General features: G+C 41.6%; 1 protein-coding gene across 2 annotated transcripts in view; it reads right to left on the minus strand.

Moving 5' to 3' along the window:
- The window catches only part of MSRA (methionine sulfoxide reductase A), a 243,412-nt gene that overhangs the window by 99,033 nt on the left and 120,659 nt on the right, over positions 1 to 23,720 (minus strand). The window lies entirely within an intron of this gene.

A 23,720-nucleotide genomic window follows, 5' to 3' on the forward strand; every position in this document is an offset into this window, starting at 1 on the left:
CACAATATCCAACGGGCTCAAAAGTGTCAAAGAAAGCCTGGTGGCTGAACTTCAAATTTCATGACAGCAGAAATACAAGGAAGATTAGCAGATGTTACAGCACTTACAAAAATATTATACTTATATTTCAGTTACACTCTGGACAATTTTTTTCATATCTGACTTGTTTATGACTCACAATATTATTGAAAAATCCAACTTCTGAAGGATCTGGACACATAATTCATTTAAATTTTAATTAATAGTGATATTGATGAGTGCTCAGACTTTGCAGGTGAGAATCCACTGAACAAAGTGCATTTTAGGTTTTATATGTTTTATATTTTATAATTTAAAAATTAGACATTCATGAATGGGGAAAAAATCTCATCCTTCAATTAAATCATAAGAAGTAAATCTCAAAAGAATAAACTGGATCTGCCTTTTAGTGGGGACATATTAAGTTCCTTGATCACATTAGGGAGATTTTTATTTAATTTACACCAGAACAAACTCCAGATTTATTCCACTGATTTCAACAGAACCAAGGAATTCCACAGAGGGTGAATCTGGCCCAGTGCTGGCTCCAGAATGAGCTGTCACCAAACAAGAAAAATCAGATTCTGTAACTGAGGAGAGTTCAGTAGAGGCATGAGGAGAAATCTGACTTCAAAAAAAATAGAGAGAAATAAAAAGGACGCTGGAAAATACTAAAGAGCAACAATGGGGCAAAGTGTGTCAGCACTTTATCAGTTAACAGGGCACCTGAAACAAAACCTAAATGAAGCACAGAGGCCTGGGCCAGCTGATAAAAGGGATTTGAAAGACTGGGATTAAATTTAGTCTGGAATGCAGAGGAGTAAAAGAGGACACATCTGAGATATCTGTAGTCTAGATCTGATAAAATCAAATTCCTCCCTATCTCAACGTAGCAAAGATCTGCTCAGTGAAATGAAAAGAGAATATCCAGATTTCCTGGGAGCTGGAGTGAAGCCAGGTCCCCCTGTCCTGCAGGATGTCCCCAACTGTGACCCAATTTGTCTCTGCCTCTTACAGTCCAGGGAAACATCTCATTACCTGAAGCCAAATTGGGATGGTGGGAAGCAGGAAGGATCACCCATTCAGCTAAATAAATACAATAAAATACAAATAATAACTTAGAGATAATTGGCTTAACAACGAAGCAAAATGGTCTTCAACAAGAACTGATGGCCAGCTTACATCAGGGATGGAATTTATTCCAGATTTCGTGGTTTAATGTCATTGATCAGCAAAAATAATGAATTTGGTGGTGCCCAAATTGGGACTTTTGCTGTAGCTTGAGGAAAAAAAGGAGAGAGCACTACCAGTGGTGTGTCCAGGTTGCCAAAACCAACATCCTTCTCATTAGTCACACAGGCACAGGGCAGGCGTGGCACATCTCTATGGGCACATGTCCTAGGGTGACATTATGAGGCTTGCATCCCCATTTGTATGTTCTGTTTATGCTGGATATTAGGTTCTGTGCCTTCAAGACTGGCTCTGAAGAGCGAATGTTTTGTTTTGGTTTTGTTATCAGCCATTCCTCCACAGCTGGCAGGACACACAGACACGGCAGTACATTGTGCTGCTTTTGCTTTTTGCTTGGCTTTTTGCTTTGCTCTCGCTTTTTGCTTCTGCTCATTAGTTTAGCTAAGCAGTCTGAATTTTTGCCTGGACTGTTTTTCCTTTCCCTTTTCTGGAACCACTCGAACCTGCTCCGGACTGGGGCCTGGCAACACCGAGAGTTTGCACCTTGTGGCCTAGCAGGGCCTACTGTGGCAGCAGCTACCCCAGTGCCAGAGGGACTGATAACAGAGTGACCACCCCCAAGAGAGACTTTCTGAATTTGTCATCTTTTTCAGAGCGGTGAAAGAGTGGTGTCATCTGGTATTGTTCATTTTGTGTGCTGGGGATGCTGTGCCTGTTAAATAAACAGGTTCTTTCCACTTTTCTCCGAGGAATCCTTCCCAAACTGGTTGAGGGGAGGAAGGGCTGTGAGGGTTCACTTTCTGGAGGGGCCCACTGTTGAAGGTTTTCCTCCAAATTTGCCCTAAACCAGGACAGAGTGGCATGGAAGTTTGCAAGGCGAACAGTGGTGTCACACATCTCTGTGGGTGTGGCACAGCAATTTGCACAGCAGTTTGCACAGGCAGGGTTGCAGGTTTCCTCCTGCTTTTGGGGTTTTTAGTTTGTTGTTTGCTGTAGTTTTGTTGGTTGGTTTTGGTTTGGGTTTTTTTTTTTTTTTGGTTTTTTGGGTTTTTTGTTAATAATGATTTTTACATGATTAAAAACTGCAGTTAGTAAAAGTGTATGCAGCCAAATAGAACCCTCCAGAAAGGATGTGTCTGTCCAGACTCCTTCCTGTGCAGAGTGTTTATCAGTGGTAGCAGGGGCCATTCCAGAAAATGCCTTCCTGTGGTGTGAACAGGAAAATGATCTTTTTTTGCTGGTGGCCAAGCTTAGGGAGAAAGTAGAAAGGCTAAGGAGTATCAGGGAAAGTGAAAGGGAAACAGATTGCTGGGGTTCTGCCCTTCCGTCCTTGAGGGAGGCCCACCAGGAGTCAGAGAACTCCCATACCTCCCACAGACGGACATACCTGGTGGATGAAGGGGAGTAGAAATGGTCCCTACTCCAGGAGGTAACAAAAATTCCTCCTGACCTCCATCCCCTTCCCAGGAGCCACTTCAGAATAAGGATGAAGCCCTGGATGAGGAGGGTCAGCCAGATGATGTAGAAGAAAATCATCTGCCCAGGGAGCCCCGCAATTACACTTCATCTATCACATGGATCACCACCTCTGACATCAAAAAGGAAAGAAGGGTAGTTGTGCTGGGTGACTCTGTTCTGAGGGGAACAGAGGGCCCCATATGTCAAACAGACCCATCCCACCGGGAGTTCTGCTGCCTCCCTGAGGCCCAGGTACAGAATATCACTGAGGAACAACCTGGGCTGATCCAGCCCTCTGATTATTAGCCACTGCTGATACTGCAGGCTGGCAGTGATGAGGTTGAAAAGAGGAGCATCAGGACAAGTAAAATGGACTTTAGGGCACTGGGTCAAGTAGTTGATAGGGCAGGAGCACAGGTAGTGTTCTGATAAGTCCCTTTAGTGGACAGAAAAACAATGAAAGGAATTGCAGAGCCCACATTATCAGCACGTGGCTCAGGGGTTGGTGTCATCAGCAGAATTTTGGGTTCTTTGATCATGGGGCAACTTTTACAGCACCTGGCCTGCTGGAACTGGATGGGCTCCAACTTTCTGTTAAGGGCAGAAAGGTTTTAGCTCAAGAACTGCAGAACTCATTGAGTGGGCTTTAAACTAGGTTTGAAGGAGGAAGAGGATGCAGCTGGGCTGTCTGGAAGCAGGCCCAAGGGTGGTAAGCCTGAGTTAGAGGTGAAATCAGTAACCAAGTCTCGGGGCTTTAGCTGGTCACAGTGACCCCGAGATGCATTAGAAAGTCTCTTTTCCCAGCCTGACACTCGAAAAAGGAGGCAGAGCTCTTCAGTTCTCATTCTCAAGGTTTTGTTTATTATTTCTTATCTATAAAATTCTTTTTCCTGGCCTGCCAAGGTCCGCTCATCCAGTCAGACAGAGGCACTCTGACTGCCTTAGGGCGGTGTTATCTTTTTATACTAAAAGCTACGTGTACATTATTTACAATAATTTTCCAATACCTATCACCTATGTTAGACAGTGAGCTTCTACTCTAAACCAATCTAAAAGTGCCAACAGGAGGCCAAGAAGAAGAAGGAGAAAGGCTGGACACGCCCAGATCCCTCCATCTTGCCTCCTGAAGCCCTGTTTTAAAAACCCAAAAAAATCTGTTTTTCACCCCGTGACAAACTAATTATGATTCTACTTAGACTTTCATGGCGTGCAGATCTTCATCTAAGGTTGGTAATTTGCTCCATGGGTCATAATCAAAACCACAGGTGTCTTGGGCTCTGTGCCAGGGTCTCTGAGCCCCCTGACAGGGATTCTGGCAATCCAGGACAGCCAGAGGGATTTCCTGAATTCTGACTACCAAGCAGTGGTGGAGTCCCCATCCCTGGATGTGTTTAAATAAAGAATGGATGTGGCACTCAGTGCCATGGTTTACTTGAGGTGTTAGGGCATGGATTGGACTCGATGATCTTGAAGGTCTCTTCCAACCCAGTGATTCTGTGAATTCTGTGTGTGATTGCACAACTAAAATGAGATTAAAGAGTGGCTTCTGACTTCAGTATTTTTATTTTTTGTAAGCCAATATTAAGCTTATATAAGGTTTTTATCACTCAGGAGTAAATTATTTGTCTAAGATGAACAGGTTTAGACCACAGGAAAGTTTCCTAAAGAACTTAAAAACAACAGAGGTTTTACCTTTCCTCCTGACTGAAACAGCAATTACACCTTGTCAACACAGCCTGCTCCTGCTAATCCAGAAGTTCAAAGGATCAGCCTCCTTTTTTTCCCAGAATAAGGAAATAATGGTGCTCCTCTGAGAACTATAGCCTGACCTCTTGAAAAATATCCTCAGATGTGTGGCTAAGAGACTGTTAGAATAGATTTAAAATCAATATTCACCCTCAGGGGAAAAGAAAGGAAGTAATGCTGCTGGTCCTACCAGATTCACCTCTCATTTTCCTCAAAGCCTTTCCACAATACAGTGGATTTTCTTTCTGTTGTGGCTATTTCTAATAACAATCTTGGCATTGGTGACTTTTTGCATTAGACTTGAGTCTGACTATGAAAATAGAATAATCCCATTTTGTTGATGTCTCACACACTTGGTAAATCCAATGCCAAAAGAACACAGCATCAACCCAGCTCACCACTCCTCTGTATGGTGAAAAAAACAATTGAAATATTTCTAATCAAACCATTTTTGCAAGAGCTCTTAAAAATGGAGAGGCAGCAATCAAAGAGAAACAATAAGCCCACTTGTTCTCCAAAAACCTGCATGCCTTTAACATTCAACAGCCTGACACTGAGGAGCTGCAAGGATTTCAAATGATGTGAGTGGGAGATGTGATTCTCTCAGTGACATGCAGCTCTTCACCTTAGTGCCTCCTTCAGAATTCCTCCTGAAATGTCCACTTATATTGTCAGAGTGTCACGGTGTCCTCAGTTCACCCTCTGCTTTTAATTAGAGGATCTTTAATATCCCACAGCAAAAGTTTGAACGAGCACAGACATTTCTAGAACCCTCAATGTCTGGATCACATTTTTAAATGATTTATGGAATTATAAATATAATTCCAAGTGCTGCTCACTGTGCAAACAGAAACCCTTTCTTGATCAGAGCCATTATCAGATTTCCAGTGCTGGAGCTCGGTTCCTTCAGCTCTGGAAGGGCTTTAACCATTGAAGAACCTCCCAGCAGAAGGGAAGACTTTATTACACTGAGGCAGAAAGGGCTGAGTGCCAAGAGCAGATTGTCTGTTTATCCTGGATCCATTTCCCACTTAGAAAACACGGCCTCTCCCAGAGGATTAACTCCAGCGAGCTCCTTCAGTGGGGATTCCAACCCTGGCAAAAACATCCCCCCGCAAAGAGCAGGAGAAAAAGATGTCTGAGTGACACATTTTCAATTCCTTTCCTCCCTAAGAGCATTTAGACTCTCACCTTCTTAATCATGTCCCAGGTGAGTGCCCAAGCCGAGGGATTAGGGAAGAGAACTCATTCTTTTTAACTGGCTGGATCCAGGGAGCGTTTAATTATCTCTGGGAAAGTGGAGCAGATTCCTAGGGCTGGCTGGAGAGCTCCTCACCTGGGAGTGTCCCAGCAGCCACCTCCACCTGGCCCTGCCTCAGGTGAATTAAATTCTACAGCACAAAAATTCCAAAACTACTCGCTCCTGCTTCGGTTCTGAAATAAAAAAGGGCCTGGCTCTTTTGAGAAATAAGGTCCTGACTCCAGTAAATCACAGAATCCCACAATAGTTTGGGTTGGAAGGGAGCACAGAGATCCTTTTTTCCCATTTATTTGTACTCAGGTCCATTTAACAGCTCTTCATTACAAGAATGGCCCAGAGTCTGAGGAACAGCTTATCCATTACAGCTCCTGCTCCCTGTGTGTTCCACAAAGAGCAGATAATGACTTCTCTCACATTTTCAAAGAGTTCTCAGAAAATATCTCCCTCTTTTCTCACCTCTTCCAGGAATCCCTGAACTGCCCCTGTGCTTGTCACACCAACAACACCAACCTTTTTGGGATCCCAGATTGGGTTTGGGTTGGAAGTGACCTTAAAGATCATCCCATCCCACCCTCTGCCATGGGCAGGGACACCTTCCACCATCCCAGGTTGCTCCAAGCCCCATCCAGCCTGGCCTTGGACACTTCCAGGGATCCAGGAGAAGCCACAGCTTCTCTGGGCACCCTGTGCCAGGGCCATGATGCTAATGTGGAATATAAAGAAACACAATCAAACTGCAGCACTCACCAATTTGGGAGTTAAACCAAACTCTGTTATCCGAAGTCACGGCCCAAGTGAAAACTACTGTTTTGTTTTTGGTAGTATTTAGCAAAATACTACCAAAAAATTGGTCATGGGAAGGTCTGTTGAGCATCTCTTCCTCCAAACCAGCCTGGGAATTTTTATTAAGTCATGGTTATTGCTTCCAAAATTTCCAGCACCTTACTATTAGTTAAATAAACAAACCAAAGGTTCAGCACTAAAATACTGAAAGCCCAAATTTTGGGTGTCCCCTTCCCTTTACATTTTTGCCTTCGAACCAATAAGTATAAAAATACTGGAAATAATCCCAGATTCATAGATTTTTAATAAGGTTGCATTAAAATATTTTTATTTTAATTCCTGCCCCACACTGAAAGAATTTAATGGAACAGACCTTTATTTTGTACTTCTGCACTGGCATTAACATGTGGCTAATTTATTTTACCTCCTTCTTTGTATTTTAAACCACTTTAATGACTTTACCAGCACTGAACTAGGAGATAATGCTTGGTTTATTAACCACTGTGAATTTCTGCTTTGGAAAATATCATTCTTTAACTTCTCAGTGTGATCCACACTCTTTTTTCATCCAGTTTTATCAAAACATGTCAATCCTCTCCAGCAAGAAGCCAATTTATCACTATGGGCTGGCCAGTCCTGCAGTTCTAAATCAAAATAAATTGTTCATAAATTCTAGAAACTTCCCAAAACTTCTGCCTGGACCACAGAAAATCAAGTATTTTTAATACCTACAGAAAGTACCTCATACAGCAGCTATGGTGTGGTGCCTCTGCAGAGAAAATGCTATTAAATTTTGTTTATTTGGTTTATTAGAGGACCGGTGGATTACCCAGTAAGAGGAAATTCATAAAGATAAGAAAATTTGCTGATAAAACAATGAACAGCTATTTCTGGTGCCTTCTAGAATGACTTCATTTTTTACCCCTTAGAAACAAAACCAAGAGAATAAAATTGCCAGTAAAAAATGGGGTTGAACATGTTTTTTTCACAGCAACGTTCATATTTTTCAGTAAACTACTTGAATTAAATTAAGAAAGATTGGCAGTATTCACAAAAAATACTGATTTTTTTTTAAATCTGCCAAACAAAAGTACTAAATGAACCTGTTTCCTATTTGCAAGTATTTAAAATTTCTGTGGCAGAGCTGTAAAAATTTTCACTGTTGTTTGCTAAAAATTCTGTCTGTTCTTTAGCAGCAAGATGGGTTTGATAAATAGAGTATTGATTTGTTTTGCTGAACAGAATATCTGGAAGCAAGACCACTGCTATAAACCCTTTTTATCTGTAAAATGGCTGTACATTGAACAGCCAATAAAAGGAAGAAAATAAATTATATAAACCTGTAGGAAAAAAAGGAGATGATAAAACTTTCCTTATTCACCGTACTTATTATAGGTTATGTTTTTATAGGCTGAATGTCCACACTAAAAGCCTTTAAAGGGGGATTATTTTAGACTCCCCCTGGCCTGGTCCTGCGGATCAGATCCTGTTCCCAGTTGGAATGTGCTCCTAGAAAAGATATTCTGGTTTAATTTCAGCCAAGTGAAGAAAAAATGTCGAAGATGGGTTTATAATTAACACCATGGTCCTATGGAATACAAGGTCTTGTCAGCCAAACTCCATTTCATCCTCCCATGAAATTACAAGTCTGGCTGTAATAAATGTGGGATGTAATAGCATGGATGGAACTTAGGCTTTATTAGTGCATTTGACTTATTACTTCATGACTGATTAAAAAATTAACACTCCCCCATATCGATAGTGCACATGTTAAGTGGATTAAGAATTGTCTAAATGACATCTCTAAAAAAAAAAGGTCCAAAGGGAGCAAGGCCTGAATGACAGCATTTTTATCTCTCCTTTCCAGGGACTGCTACAGAGCCTGTTGCTCTTAAAGCCCTTCATCAGGAATTCCAAAGAAATATAAAGTCTCAATTTATAAATGCTGTGGATAACTCAGATGAGGAGCTGATGGGATGGTCTTACAAAGCCATTTCTTGCTGTGCTGGGGCCACTGAATCAAAAATGTATTAAAGAAGTCAGAGGTAAAATCTCTGCTGCAGGGAAAAAGTGACACACCTGGTACATGCATTTAGGGAACAACCTTTGAGGTAAAGGCAAGGGTGGAAATAAACATGGAATTTCATTGCCACACTGCAATAAAAGGAAATAGGGCCTGAATTGGTATGTCAGAGAGAAAAAGGGTTGTAGGAATGGCTCTGGTGAGATCAACCTTGGCACTAAGAAATCCTGAAAAGTCGTTTCAGTGACAGCCACCAAGTGCCAGATGAATTTACCCTTTCCAAAAGAAACCCCTGGAGGTTTTTAACTCAAGGAGATGAGCATGGAATGGGAAGAGGATGCAAAAGGGGCCTTTAAGAAAGCAATGAAAAGACAGATCAAGAATCAGAGGTAGAGATGGAAACCAGGGAATTCCAAATGGAAACCAGCTTTTAGACATGGATATGGAAAATGGTCCCTGCTCAGTTGCTCCACTGGATCTTGGGTTTCTCCTCTAAACCCATGTCCTATAAAGCACCTCTCCATTTCCTGACATTTTCAAATCAGATCAGATATCCTTCTGGGAGAGACTCTTCAGTCAAATATCAGCTAAACTTAAAGGAAAAAGTGATAGGTCTTGATAAAACAGTAACACAATGAAACATAATGATCTATAATATAAAAATGTCAAATTAAATAATGCAAGGAGCTCTTACCAGCTTTAAAGGCTGGGAATATTTGAGTGAATTTCCCCTTTTTCTTTGTTCATTTGGCTTTAACAAAGCTTTTCTATGCCAAACTCATCTGTGCAAAGAATTGGGACTTTTCCCTTATCTTCTTTTCATCATGGTTGATGAAGAAGACTCTGACCTAACTACGAGTTCTATATCATTTTTATATAGTGGAGTTGAAATCTTTTAGCTATGGAGTTGGGGAAAAAAATCCATATTCTCACATCAAAAAAATTCTCATTTAAAGCCCAAATTTAACCCTTAACTGATACATTCAATGGATGGAGCCTTTATATTCCAATAAATTGCATTTCCTGGCAAATGGGTTATGCAAAGATACTCCCTGGAAGCTGGATGGGGCTTGAAGCCCAGAGAAGCTGTGGCTGTCCCTGAATCCCTGGAAGTGTCCAAGGCCAGGCTGGATGAGGCTTGGATCAACCTGGGACAGTGGAAGGTGTCCCTGCCCATGGCAGGGGATGGCACTGGATGAGCTTTAAGGTCCCTTCCCACCCAAAGCATTCTGTGCTTTTATGCTTAAAATTATCACATTATAGGAAAGATTTAGTGACTGACAATTTCAGATTCTGTGTTTGGGCAGAATTCAGCCTTGAACTGCTGAGTTTAGGCTCCTGTTGGATCTTTTGGGCTGAAAGAACTGTTTCCTCTAGGGAAATACTGAAATGGTTTGGGGTGGGAAGGGACCTTAAAGCTCATCCTGTTCCACCCCCTGCCATGGGTAGGGACAACTTTCACCATCCCAGGTTGATCCAAGCCCCATCCAGCCTGGCCTTGGACACTTCCAGGGATTCAGAGACAGCCTCAGCTTCTCTGGGCACCCTGTGCCAGGGCCTCCTCAACCTCACAGGGAACAATTCCTTCCCAATATCCCATCTAACCCTTCCTCAATAGCCCAAATATTGAGTTTTAACCGTTTGCTTCAATTGTGACTCATTCTGAAGAAGGCAAATGGAAAACAAGAATTCCCTTTTGGCTGGAAAGGGAATGATGTCCCAGGACACAGCAGGAGCAGAAGAGCCAAATCTTCAGAAAAGAATTTTAAGGCATGATTTATTGCCAAAAATGGGTCCAATATCCCAAACCAAAGCCATTCTGGGGGTCTGCTCTTGTACAGAGAAAAGCTTAGATTTCAAAGTCAATAATAAATACATAAACAACATACCTGGATTTAGTAACCCAGCTTCAGTCTAGAAAGGGAATTGCTTTCATGTCAATATAACAGAAAACATGATTGATTTTTTTTTCCTGAAAACTTTACAGCTTTTAGCTTCCAAGCCTCTCTGCCACTGTTATGCAACACAAAGAATTTCCTTAAATAAATGGGTGTAACAGAAAGCAAAGAATAATAGGAATGTGAGGAATATGTCATATGAGAAGAGCTTTGAAAAGTGATAAATGGAAGTAAATATAATACCTGGGAACATCTATTAATAGCAAGCTGAAGAGTTGGAAAATAATAACTATTCTGGAATTTAAAAAACAAGAAATGAGAGTAAGATATTCTAATATTTAATATTTTCTATTAAAACTACAAAAATTGTGGTTTTCTCCTTGTCTCTCTAGAATAAACCCAGTAAGAGAATACTACTTGGAGGAGATCTCTGATTAAAAGGTTTGGTTTCTGAAATGTGACAGTTTTGACTCTTTCTGAAGCTGGAAACTACCAAAGAGCTTAGAAAAAATTGTGCAGATCTTATACCTGAGAACTTTAGACAGAAACCCATAACAACAACAAAAAAAAAATGGAATTTTTTTTATTTACTCTGAAAACTTCTCCTTCATAGACAATTTTTATTAAACTACTCTGACAGCTCTATTATAAACATAAATAAGACAGGGATCATTGTTTCTCTCCTAATTTCCCAAAACAAATCTGCAAAAAGCAGTAGAGGTAACCTGGTTTCTCCAGAGAGCATCAAAGTGCAAAGACAAGGCAACAGAGCAAAGTTTGTGATGATAAACAGACACTGAGAGGGCAAAAAGGGAGCTGGGATGAAAATTTAGAATTAATTTGCACTAGACTAATACTTCTAAGTCCATCAAAATTAATAAAAGAATTCTAGAAAGTTCTAAAAATGCCCAATGCTGAAAAACTCTTTAGGAGAAACTATTAAAGAGATTCAAAAGATAAAATTTTGACAATTTATATATCTAGAACAGCTATAAAACACATAATTAATTTAAATTATATATAATAAATTCATTTGCAGTACTTTCCCTCAAAGAGTTTTAGAAATCCTGATATTTCTTTTAATTATATATTACAGCCATTGCCCCTCTTCAAGTGATATTCCTGCAAGGTTACTGAATGAGGGGGCCAAGAATTTGCCCAGTAGAGATATTGAAAATTGAAGTAAGGTCAGAAACTGGGAAATCAGGAATTTGCAGTCTTGGGTGTGTGGTATGAATGTCTGCCAAGAGCAAAAAAGGAGAGTTCAAATCACAAAAAGTTACAAAATTGGTTGTCTGGTTGATAAAAAGATATTTAAACCACTGAAAACTCTGTTAATCAAAAGAATTTGGAGGCAGAAAACCATCCTGGGAATTCATTTTTGCTTCAGCTCCTTGACTGTAAGTTTATTTTTCCCAACCACCATCACCTTTCCCAAAGGTCCCTGCAGGGAGAAGAATTTGCTCCATTCCCAGCATCATCGGAGGCTCTATTCCAGAATATCCCATTTCTGATGGTGGAGAGAGGAATTCCTCATTCCTGGAACCTGAGCACCAACCCCCACTTAGAGATGAGAAGAATTTTCTGAAGGACTTGTGAGAAACACACTCCACAAAGGCCATTAAGCACAGAACGAGATCAAACACCAGCTGAGAGACTTCTACAGCTGCACAACCCAGGTCTGAGACCAGGTTTAAAAAACAAAGAGGAGTAGATCAATCACAGTCCTTTAATAAATCTTTACAGATATTTCTCCCTTTTTTTGGGGGGGTGGCAACTTTTTAGACATTATTAATTCTCAATTTTAATGAATGGCTCTGCAAAGCTTAACCTCAAGAAGTCATGTAAAATGAATTATTACCATGATTAATTATGCTGGGATAAGCCAATAAGAGCAGCCCTTTTTTCAGCCACTAATACAATTAATTACAATTAGTTCCAGTAAACACTGCAGTGCTCACACAAAACAAAAAGTATTTTTCCTTTTTTTCTTTTGCTAGAATGTAAATATCATCATTCACATTAGACCAGTAAAACCATTTCCCTCCAGTTTAAGCCTAATGAACATTCACTGTATTTGATTATCCATTATTTCTCTTCAACCAGCCCCAAAACAAGAGTTTTCAACTACACATCACTTGTATCCTTTTTATATTCCCATTTAAAGGAAATTATTTCAGCAGAGAAGGGATTTTTAATTCAAGTGAGACTAGTATTCTGTGACATTTACTCCTCCAAAAAGGAATGACCAATTTGGATGACCCAAGAAGACAATGAGAAAAAAAACCCCCTATTGTTAATTTATTAAAAAGCCCAAAAGTCATGGAATTAATATATGGAAATAATCACTGTGCTCTCATTTATGGATTTGTACATCCCTGATACTTGGAGAATTCCTTGGAATTTAGGAACAACAATGCTGGCAAAAGAGGGGTACAAATTTCCTTTCTCAGAGCTAACAAGCCTTGGAGATTTTTTTTTCTTATATTGAAATGAGCTCTGGTTTTGCTGCACTGGAAGATCATGTGGCTAAAAGCTGAGGTTACATAAATCCGACATGGAATAAAATGCAATTTTCTAACACTGAGGGAGAAATGCTTGACATTATTTATCTTCTTAGGATGTAATGGAATCATAGAAGGGTTTGAGTTGGAAGGGAGAATGAAGATTACCTCGTTTCACCCCCTTCCATGGGCAGGCACACTTCCCACCATCCCAGGTTGCTCCAAGTCCAATCCAGCCTGGCCTTGGACACTCCCAGGGATCCAGGGGAAGCCACAGCTTCTCTGGGAAACCACAGCCAGGGCCTCAACACCCTCACAGGGAACAATTCCTTCCCAATATCCCATCCATCCCTGCCCTCTGGCAGTGGGAAGCCATTCCCTGTGTCCTGTCCCTCCATCCCTCGTCCGCACTCCCTCTCCAGCTCTCCTGGATCCCCTTTAGGCACTGGAAGGGGCTCTGAGGCCTCCCTGGATCCTTCTCCTCTCCAGGTGAACCCTCCCAGCTCTCCCAGCCTGGCTCCAGCCCTTGGAGCATCTCCATGGCCTCCTCTGGATTCATCCCAGCAGCTCCACATTTTCTTTTTTCGGCAGGGATAGAGAGCCCAGCAAATGACAACAGCCATATCCCACAAGGTGGAAGGCTCAAGCAGGAAATTTGGAGAACCTCTATCATTAAGAGGACCATCCTGCAGTGCATCCCTTCTGTAACCTCCACCCTGGAGCTGTTCCTGAATTACCCTGATGGCCTGATGAGTGTTGGAGGTGGTCCTGCTTCCCATGAGAACTTGGAGTGAAGACCTCCAACCCCAATCTCCAGGATCCTACTCCTTGACTCTAATTATGGCCACAAATCACAGCTCATTCTCATCGTTCTCCATGTTAAATCAGAAATTTGTTTTAGGTGAATCAGACCAGTCTGAACAAACCAAGAAACTCTGGCATCTTAAATAACTTTAGCCAATTTTAGGAGCGATTTTACTCGCAAATCCACAGTTCTGGGAGCTGTCCCAGGTACTGGTATTCGATCTCTTCATTTGTCAATTGTTGGAATGGTCAATCCATGGTATTGGATCATCCTGTAAATGCCTCTCTCCCTACACACACAGTGTCCAAGGACAGGCTGGACAGGGCTTGGAGCACCCTGGGATAGTAGGAGGTGTCCCTGCCCATGGCAGGGAATGGAATGGGATAAGCTTTAAAGTCCATTGTGGAATTCTGTCATTCTATTCAACGATTTTTTAAAAATAAATGTGTATATATATATATATATAATATTTTTAAAATACTTTTATTATGATTCCATATATAAATTTGCATGGATATAATTCCTGAGTTGGGAAATAAGGCAAGATAAACACGAACCCTCCCCACAAATGGGGTGTAAGTGTGTGAGAGATGGTCCTCCTGCATTATGGGTCATATAAGAGCTCTCACATGCTCCTTCAGTACCTGGCATGGTTCTAGGATCAGAAATGTGTGCAAATAATCATAACAAATTATCCTCTCTTATATTTTATGTCTTCTTAAGCCTTCCAGAAGTCCCAACTCTGCTATGGCCTGGCCCAGCTGTTATCAGTCACATGAGAGACTCTCCTTTACAAATCTTCAGAATTAAAGATGGGATTAAAAATAAAAATAATACAAAAGAAACCCCACCAACATGCATTTAGCAAGCTTATAATAAAAATTAAAAGATACTAATAAATACTGTGCTTATAAGCTGGTCTAAATCTATCCAAAATGCCCCGCAGTGAAGTCTTACATCAGTTATTATTGAAACATTAAATGCTTTTCTTCCAGGCTTCCAGCAATCAATTTAACTTTCAGTCATCTTGTCCCCATATGTGCTGCTCCTGTTGATGAAATGGCTATTAATAAAGGAATAGATGGCTATGAATCAAAGCAAGCTCTACTTAATCACATTAATCCAGAGTATGTTAAAGGCTTCAATTTTCTAAATAATTTTGGGCTTAATGCCTCTGAGATGGGCAGACTGCTCTATTGATGCAGCATCTGGTCCAATTTAAGCTGCATTGTGAAGGAGGAATTGTTAGGCCCTTGCAAAATTAAGGAAGACTGACAGTTTTAGGGATGCAACCAAAACTGCTACGGCTGAGACAAAAGATCCTGCAAGATATTGAAAAAGGGCCCGCGACAATTAAAAGGCAGCCCCTGCTCTGCAAATGCAGCTCCAGTGCTCAGTGAATTGTGTATGATTAACTTACTCCTCCTGATGGGATGAGCACTCCACACACTTCACCAGCGCCGTATTTTCCAGTCATTGAACATCCAACAGCTGCTGCTGTGAAATATGTTCACTTACCCATTACATTGGGATACCAATTAGGGAGGAATTATTTCAAAGGGAATGGCACCACCACCAACACTACCCTTGCAAAAGCAGAAATTTCTGGCTTTGGGATTTTTTTTTCCCCTGCCGAGTGTATTTTTTATTATTATTATTATTACTATTATTTTGTAAATGGAGGAATTCTGCAATGAAATTAGATTTGCCTTGGCTTGTAGCACTGAAATGCTGCTGCATTCAACTCAGATTTTTTTTAAAAAGTATTTTAAATACTTCTAAGGGGAATAAAAACCTTCATTAGAGAACTGGTTTAAAATGTTTTTCAAATATTTCTGTAGGAGAATGAGTTTTAAAACCCAATCTTCATAGAAAGTTGTCAGTGAAGGAGACAACATGGTACAGTCTATCTACATTTTAATATTAAAATGAACATTACATTTGCTATTACATTTTTATAATATTTAATATTAAAATTACAAGAGCTTCAGGGGCAGATATTTTGTCAGTAACTTGATTAGAAATTAAAAGTAAATCCAATGAACTTAGTGAATTTTCACTCCATATGTAAGGAATGAATGAAGCCAGAAAGTCACATTCTGCAGAGCTGTAAAGATCTGTCTGAAACCTTTAATTTAAATGAAAATAATGTTTTAGTTAAATATACAGAGCAGTTAAGGGGCAGACATTGAATGTAGTTTGTAATATTAAATATTGCAAAATATGGACAATTATAAGAAGACTTTATATTACACACTGGAGCATCTACTTCATCTTACAGGATTGGAGAGGAATCAGAACTTTAAAATAGAGCTTAAAATTAAGCAAAATATTCAAATCTATAGTTCCTCTTCAGCTGAATAACATAATTTAGATGCATAAATGTTACCATAATATTTTCTGAAAAATCCTCTTTGCCCAGGATTTCTCTCCTGGGAAGCTGAAAAGCCACAAAGAAAAAGGAAAACGATATTATCTCATTTGCTTCTCCTGTGTTTTGCTGCTTTGGAATGTGGTTGGAGATTGTTTATCCAACATTTGAATTGTTTTTATTTAATGGCCAATCATGGTCAGGCTGTATCGGGACTCTGGAAGGAGTCACGAGTTTTCATTAGTATCTTGTTAAGCCTTCTGTAAGTATCCTTTCTCTATTCTTTAGTATCGTTTTAGTATCGCATTCTTTAATATAATATAATACAATACCATAAAATAATAAATTAGCCTTTAGGAACATGGAGTCAGATTCATCTTTCCTCCCCATGACAGGGGACCCCGAAAATACCACATATAAGCACCAAAATAGATCAGCTAAAATTCTCTATGACTCCAGGAGACAAAACACAACTTCTGAGTTCCTTCCCCTTGCTGCCTGTACTTTCCTCCAACATTCAGTCCCAGAAAAATCCATATATCCATGGATTTCAAAGCCCCTTAGAAGATAAAATAAACTATCTCCCTTTTTTTCATGAGTGAGGACACTGGGCAGGAAAAGATGAAGGTCACCTAAAGTCAGCCTTGGAGCCAGGAATGAAAGGGAATGAGCTGAATCTGCAGGTAACAGCCCTGCTGCCCCTGCTCTGTCTCCCTGATTTTTTAAGATTTTCTGAGCCTTCTGATGTTTACATTCCTGTAATGGACTTTCTCACACACTTTCTGTAAATAACTCATTGTTTTGCATTCTTTTATGGAGGAGGAGAAATCTGATGGTTTGTCCAGTGTTGTTGGAGAGGTGGCACTTTCACCCTCCAATCCACTGGCACTTTTGGAAATCTATAAATGTTGGAGTCAGTAAATAAACTTCCCTTTTTTCACCTTGAGAACAGCAGTTTGTGCATTCACATTGTTTCGTGTCCTAGAGCAACACTGCTCCTCCTCCCATCCTGCTCCAAAGGGCTGCCAGGCAAATTCCAGCAGAAAACCACTGCTGAGGAGCACCAGAGAGGCAGGATCAGCAAAGGGGAGGAAAACAGATCCCAGCATATCCCCTGAGACACCTGTGCTGCCCTGGGAATGGAGTGGGAATGGCTTTGGCTGCAGCCAGGGAGCAGCTCTATTCCTAGGAAAGGTTTCAAAAGGGGTTTTATGACAGCAGGGGAGAGAGGGATTCTGCCCTTCTGTCCTGCTCAGCTGCCTCCAGCCCTGGGATCCAATATCAGAGGGACATGGAGCTGCTGGAACAATCCAGAGGAGGCCACAGAGCTGCTCCAAGGGCTGGAGCCCCTCTGCTCTGGAGCCAGGCTGGGAGAGCTGGGGGTGCTCACCTGGAGAAGAGAAGGATCCAGGGAGAGCTCAGAGCCCCTTCCAGGGCCTAAAGGGGCTCCAGGAGAGCTGGAGAGGGACTGGGACAAGGGATGGAGGGACAGGACACAGGGAATGGCTTCCCACTGCCAGAGGGCAGGGATGGATGGGATATTGGGAAGGAATTTTTCCTTGTGAGGAACAATTCCCTGTGAGGCACATGGGGTGCCCAGAGAAGCTATCGCTGCTCCTGGATCACTGGAATCACCCAAGGCCAGGTTGAACACGGCTTGGACCAAGCTGGGATAGTGGGAGATGTCCCTGCCCATGGCAGGAGGTGGGATGGGATGAGCTTTAAGGTCACTTCCCACCCAAACCATTCTGGGATTGTGGTGTTGGCGTGATAAGCACAGGGGCAGTTCAGGGATTCCTGGAAGTGTTGAGAAAAGAGGGAGTTATTTTCTGAGAACTCTTTGAAAATGTGTGAAAAGTTGTATCTTCTCTTTATGGAACACACAGGGAGCAGGAGCTGTAATGGATAAGTTGTTCCTCAGACTCTGGGCCATTCTTGTAATGAAGAGCTGTTAAATAGGCCTGAGTACAAATAAATAACCACTTGTCGTGCCGCTGATTTATAAAGAACTCATTTCTAGGTGTAATTCTATGGCAACAGCTTTTGTAAGGCACTCTTTGACACTGCAGCAGAGCTCCTGTTTAACAATTCAAATGCAGAAAAGATGGGAATAAAGGAGGCAAAAAGCAACTCCGTGAGATCCCTGCTTGCAGCTCAATTGTTTTGATGAATTCTGCCCTCACACGTTATATGAACATCTCATGTGCAGACAAATCCTGTTTCATGGGAACAATGGGTGTGCATGGAGAAAAGTCTATTATCATATGGAAAATAAAGGAATTAGAGGAGAATCAGAGGCGATAAATAGATGAATATGCAGGGAGACACTTGGCTTTCCACTCAGTTGGTCTGCAGGATTTGCCTTCCATATCTGCTGTGACACTGATTATTCCCTCACTTGGGTGGATCAAAACTGCCTGGCAGAGAAGCAGAAGCAACAAATGCAGTTCTGCTGCAAAGCAGTGCCATTTTTAATTCGCTATTTTATTTTCCAGAGCTGCCTGAAATAGTCATCCCTCAAGCAGGCCATAGAAATGACTCTCTTTATTATGCAAAGTTCCATAAATCTCAACTCCTGTACATGAAAGATACTGCTAATCTTTAGAAACTTTGGGTTGGAGTCTGTAAATTTTTTGGGAAAGACCAGGAAAAGTATTTTGCTCTTCCTAGTTAATAAGTTCTGGAACTGTGGGAGCTGGTAGCAAAATATTGCCAAATTTTGGTGTGACAGCCCTTGGTTCAAACACCTTCCCAGGGAGTTTGCAGTCAGGATCCCAAAGGACTCTCAAAGTAAGAGAATAATCTGTTGGGAGTCTTCTAACTCAAGGTTTAGGGGAAGTGTTCAGGAAGCACATTCCCTACACGTCCTGGTAAAGCCAGGCCACTGCTGAGACCCAAGTGTGAGATTAAAAAATTATAAAATCATCAGGGTTGGAAAAGCCCCTCTGCGATCATGGAGTCCAACTGTTCCCCAACACTGCCAAGGCCACCACTCATCTGTGTCCCCAAGTGCCACATCCACACGGCTTTTAAATCTCCCCAAAGATGGGGACTCCACCACTGCCCTTGGCAGCCCTTTCCAATGCTTGACCACCGTTTCCATGAAGAATTTTTCCTAATAATCATCCTGAACCTTCCCTGGCACAGCTTGAGGCTGTTCCTCTCATCCTGTCCCTGTTCCCTGGGAGCAGAGCCTGACCCCCCTGGCTGTCCCCTCCTGTCAGGAGTTGTGCAGAGCCACAAGGTCCCCCCTGAGCTTCCTTTTCTCCAGGCTGAGCCCCTTTCCAGCTCCCTCAGCCCCTCCTGGTGCTCCAGCCCCTTCCCCAGCTCTGTTCCCTTCCCTGGACACCAAGAGCCAGGTGAGAAGTTTGTTTTCTTCTACTGCTTGGGGCAATCTTGGCAGGGAGGAGAAGAAGAAGAGACAGAAAGGAAAGGTCCTGGAATCCATTCCCAGAGTTAACATCTGGGCTGATGCACCTGGAAGCAGCTTCATGCCAGGTACACTGTGGGAAGCCAAATCTCTGCTTTTCCCTGTGCAAGAATCTCATCTTGTTTGCTTCTATTTCCACATTTTGGATTATTTGGGTTATTTGGATATGGATTCCATTTTCCCCTTTGGATTACATATTGCTGCACATTTAGGAGAAGAAGGAAAAAGGTCTTCTCTCCACCCAAAATCTGACCTAGTTAATACAAACTGGATCCTACTTTCCTTTTGCTTCCCAGCCTAAATTCAGCTCAGACTAAAGACACCAGATCCCAGCCTATACATTTCCATTTAATTTTAGCTTCACCTAAAGACTTCTGACCGGCTCACAAAGGCAGCTGGGACATGAGGGGAGAGCTCATTACACATTGCTCCTGCCTTTGAACACCTCTGAACACCTGCAGAAGGGTTGAGCTGGCCCTGAACACAGAGCAACGAGGCAGGAGAGAAAATGAAACCATTTGTTAAAACAAAATAAATGAAGCGGTGAAAAATAATGGTCCCATCTGCACCTACCACTGGTTCAGGGTCAGCTCTGCTGGAGCCAAAAATTTCAAAGGAGGAGGATGGAATAGAATCCTGACCACCTCCCCCACCATCACCAGCCCATTCAGATAATAATAATAATAATAATAGCAAAAATGTCAATATTTAGCAATCTTGCAATGCTTTGTATCTTCAAAACATTGCAGAAACAGGGCAGGATCAGTGAGAGTGGAACTTTTTTTCCCAAGGTCTGTTTGCTCCTTGGTAGCCACATTTTTATCTTATCATCCTATTAACAGGCTGAGAGAAATTTCTTCCTGATGTAACACCATTAACATCAGCAGAATTATGTCTAGGATCAGTTTGACCCAATTTATTACTTTTTTAGGAGATGATAAGTGTGCTATAATGGTGTTCCATTTGACTTGGAACAAAGAATTTTCACAGCATTCAGCAGAGGGAATGACATGATTAAGCCTTGTGTCCTTTCCAAATAAAAATCTAAGCCATTATAACACAAAAAAAAAAAAAATCAGTAGTGAGAAAAAAATAAAAGAAAAAAAAGAAGTAAACAATGTGTAATTATGACAGTCAGTGATAATTCAAACTTTCAGTTTAGCCCATGGTACCTGTCACCTCTCTGGATGAATAAAGCAAATTTGTGGCCAGGATAAATCAGGATCTCCTTAATCCCAGGTCACGGATCACATTTTTGCTTTCTACAAGACACTGACAGGAGGGTGCAGGGAGTTGGTGTCAGACTCTTCTGGATGAGACAAAACAGCCTCCAGCTGCCTCAGGGAGGTTTAGGCTGGATATTAGAAACAACTTCTTTATGGAAAGGATTATCACATACTGGCTCAGGCTGCCCAAGGCAGGGATGGAGTGACCATCCCTGGAGTGCCCAAACAATGTGTGGATGTGGCACCTGGGGACATGGTTTGCTGGTGCTGCTGGTTGATGGTTGGACTCGATGACAATCAGATTTTTTTCCAAAATTTCCATCTTTACTGATTCCATGAATGGAGACCACCAAGTACCAGCAACAGGAATGCAGCTGTGTTTTTCATGGCTCACAAAATCCCTGAGAGGAACGACCAGCCCAATCCATATCATGTGTCACAGACATCTTTCATGAAAAATCCTTTCCTTGGGATTTTTGCCTCCTGAGAAGCTGAGAGGCCTCAGGAACAAAATGCAAACAATGATTATCTGCTGCTGTGGAATGCAACAGGTAGATCTTTGATTGGTCCATGTTGGTTGTTTCTAATTAATGGCCAATCACAGTCAGCTGGCTCAGACAGAGACCTGAGCCACAAACCTTTGACATCATTCCTTTTTATTCTATTCTTAGCCAGCCTTCTGAAGAAATCCTTTCTTCTATTCTTTTAGTATAGTTTTAATGTGATATATATCATAAAATAATAAATCAAGCCTTCTGAAACATGGAGTCAAATCCTCGTCTCTTCCCTCAACCTGAGACCCCTGTGAACACGGTCACAATCATGCTCCAGTGAAACCCCAGGAACAGCCTGGGAACCCAAGGATAGCAGAATTAAAGCTGATTTCCATTCCCTTCCTCTCTACTCCAACCCAGGCAGTGACATTTCTGTACACACTGAGATCATGGCTTTTCATATTAATTTTAATTCTCCTAAGCTTTGATTTCTCCAACTGTCTGCACAATCTGCTGCCTTTTCTCTCAGTCTAGCACAACACTTTAGGAGTAAAGGACCTTCTTTTTTTCTTCTGCTTTCCCCACCAAGGTCCCAGTCCACACCAAGTCCAGCATTGAGAACATTAAACCCAGTTTTTTAGCATTTTTTCTGCTGCTGCACTCTCTTTGCAGAAAGCAAAGCTTTCCTAGATTTTATGGAAATGTGACATTAGGAGAGAATCACTCGAAGGCATTTCAGCTACAATTAACATTCTTCACTCCTCAGAAAGAAAATAAAAACAGCTCCTAATTGAATCACTTGACTGAGTAAACACTGGATTAAACTGAGAGGGGAAAGGAGTCGACAAAAAAACTGCACTTGGACAAATGTTGGGATTTGGGTTTGTTTTCCCAGTAACATTTGATGTGTGTGGATACACTGTGGGAACACAGATACTGCCACTGCCACAGAGCTTTTCTGGGCTCAGTAACAGGCACAGAAACGTCTCCAGGCAAAGAAACCTCATCATTCCTTCTTGATTCTTCCCAGACAGAGCATTCCGAGGATCCATGGATTTTCAAGGGGTGGTTGGGAATGTCAGTACAGACAAAACACCCCAAAAGGATTGAAAACAAGAGCAGGGCAGTGCAAAGAGTGCACTGAGCTCCTCAGAGCAAAACATTCCTTGTTAAGTACAAGTCTAGGAGGAGTCCTGGCTATGTAGAATAATGGAATTAGAATGGTTTGGGTTGCAAGAGACCGTAAAATTCCCACCCCTACCATGGCTAGGGACACCTTTCACTATCCCAGGGTTGCTCCAAGCCCTGTCCAGCCTGGCCTTGGATGCTGCCAAGGATCCAGAGGCAGCCACAGCTTCTCTGGAAATTACATCCCAGCTACTCAGCACTCTCACAGGGAAGAATTTTTTCTTTCAGTATTATCCCATCTAAACCTGTCACTGCAAACCCACTCCCCCTTGTCCTGTCTCTCCAGGCTCTTGTAAAAATTCCCTCCCCATCTTTCTTGTAGGCTCCCTTCAGGTACTTTCTGAGTGTTTTCCTTTGCTTTTAACAAAGAAGCTGCTTTGGAAGACAAACAGGACAATCCTTCAGCTGATTTTTAAGAGCTCCAAGAGGGTTCCATCCAAGGCAGGCAGCTTCTCCTCCTTTGGAAGGACAAATTTAGGGTCAGCCTGGAGATGTGGACAAAGTGACCAGCCTGAGGTGACCTCATCCAAGTAGAAATCAGGTTTGCTCTGAGTGCTGCAGGAACCAGATCACCTTAAGGACCCTCCCTCATTCACAGTTTGGTAGACTCAGTAAGTGGCTTTGTAGCTTGTTTTCACTTTACAAGCGTCTCCAGAGCAAAAACAAGGAGTACTTCAAGTACAAGAAGTACAAGAAATACAAAAAGTAAGAGACCCCACTGGCTGCCATAACAACAGTGAGCTTGTTGATAACTTCATTTTCACTAACACGCCAAACTGTTCCAGTGCTGGTGGCCACAGTTCACATCACAGTGTTAATCCTGAGTAGATGAATAACAGCAACTATTTGAACTGTTGGGTAAGAAACAACACATCCTGACGGCAGCCTTGTGCATAAGTGATATTTTCAGACCTCCTATGGCAGATCTGTCTTTTTTTCCCCCATTACCTTGTTTTTTCAGCACTTCCCAGCTCACCTATTGCTCTGAGCCCTACTGATGGTATACAGAAGTACAGCACATCACTATGGAATACTCATAAATAAGGGAAGACTATCAGTAAAGGAAATTTTTCCTTCCTCCTCAGAATAAATACTTAATTTCCAGACACGTTGATTTTGAGCTGCCAAGAATTAACCTTTAGCAAAATATCCTTTAACAAGTTCTCTTTGAAACTTCCTGCACGGGCTCAGCACTGGAGTTAATGAACCCCCAATTTCCCCTTCTATTTGTGAATGCCAGGAATAAAATCATATTAAAGAGGTGGATAAACAAATTAATACGGAAAAGGTCATCAGTGATGATTAAAGACTAAATCATTAATAC

Source organism: Zonotrichia leucophrys, chromosome 3 (genome assembly GCF_028769735.1).
Source record: "Zonotrichia leucophrys gambelii isolate GWCS_2022_RI chromosome 3, RI_Zleu_2.0, whole genome shotgun sequence".
NCBI classification, from domain to species: Eukaryota; Metazoa; Chordata; class Aves; order Passeriformes; family Passerellidae; genus Zonotrichia; species Zonotrichia leucophrys.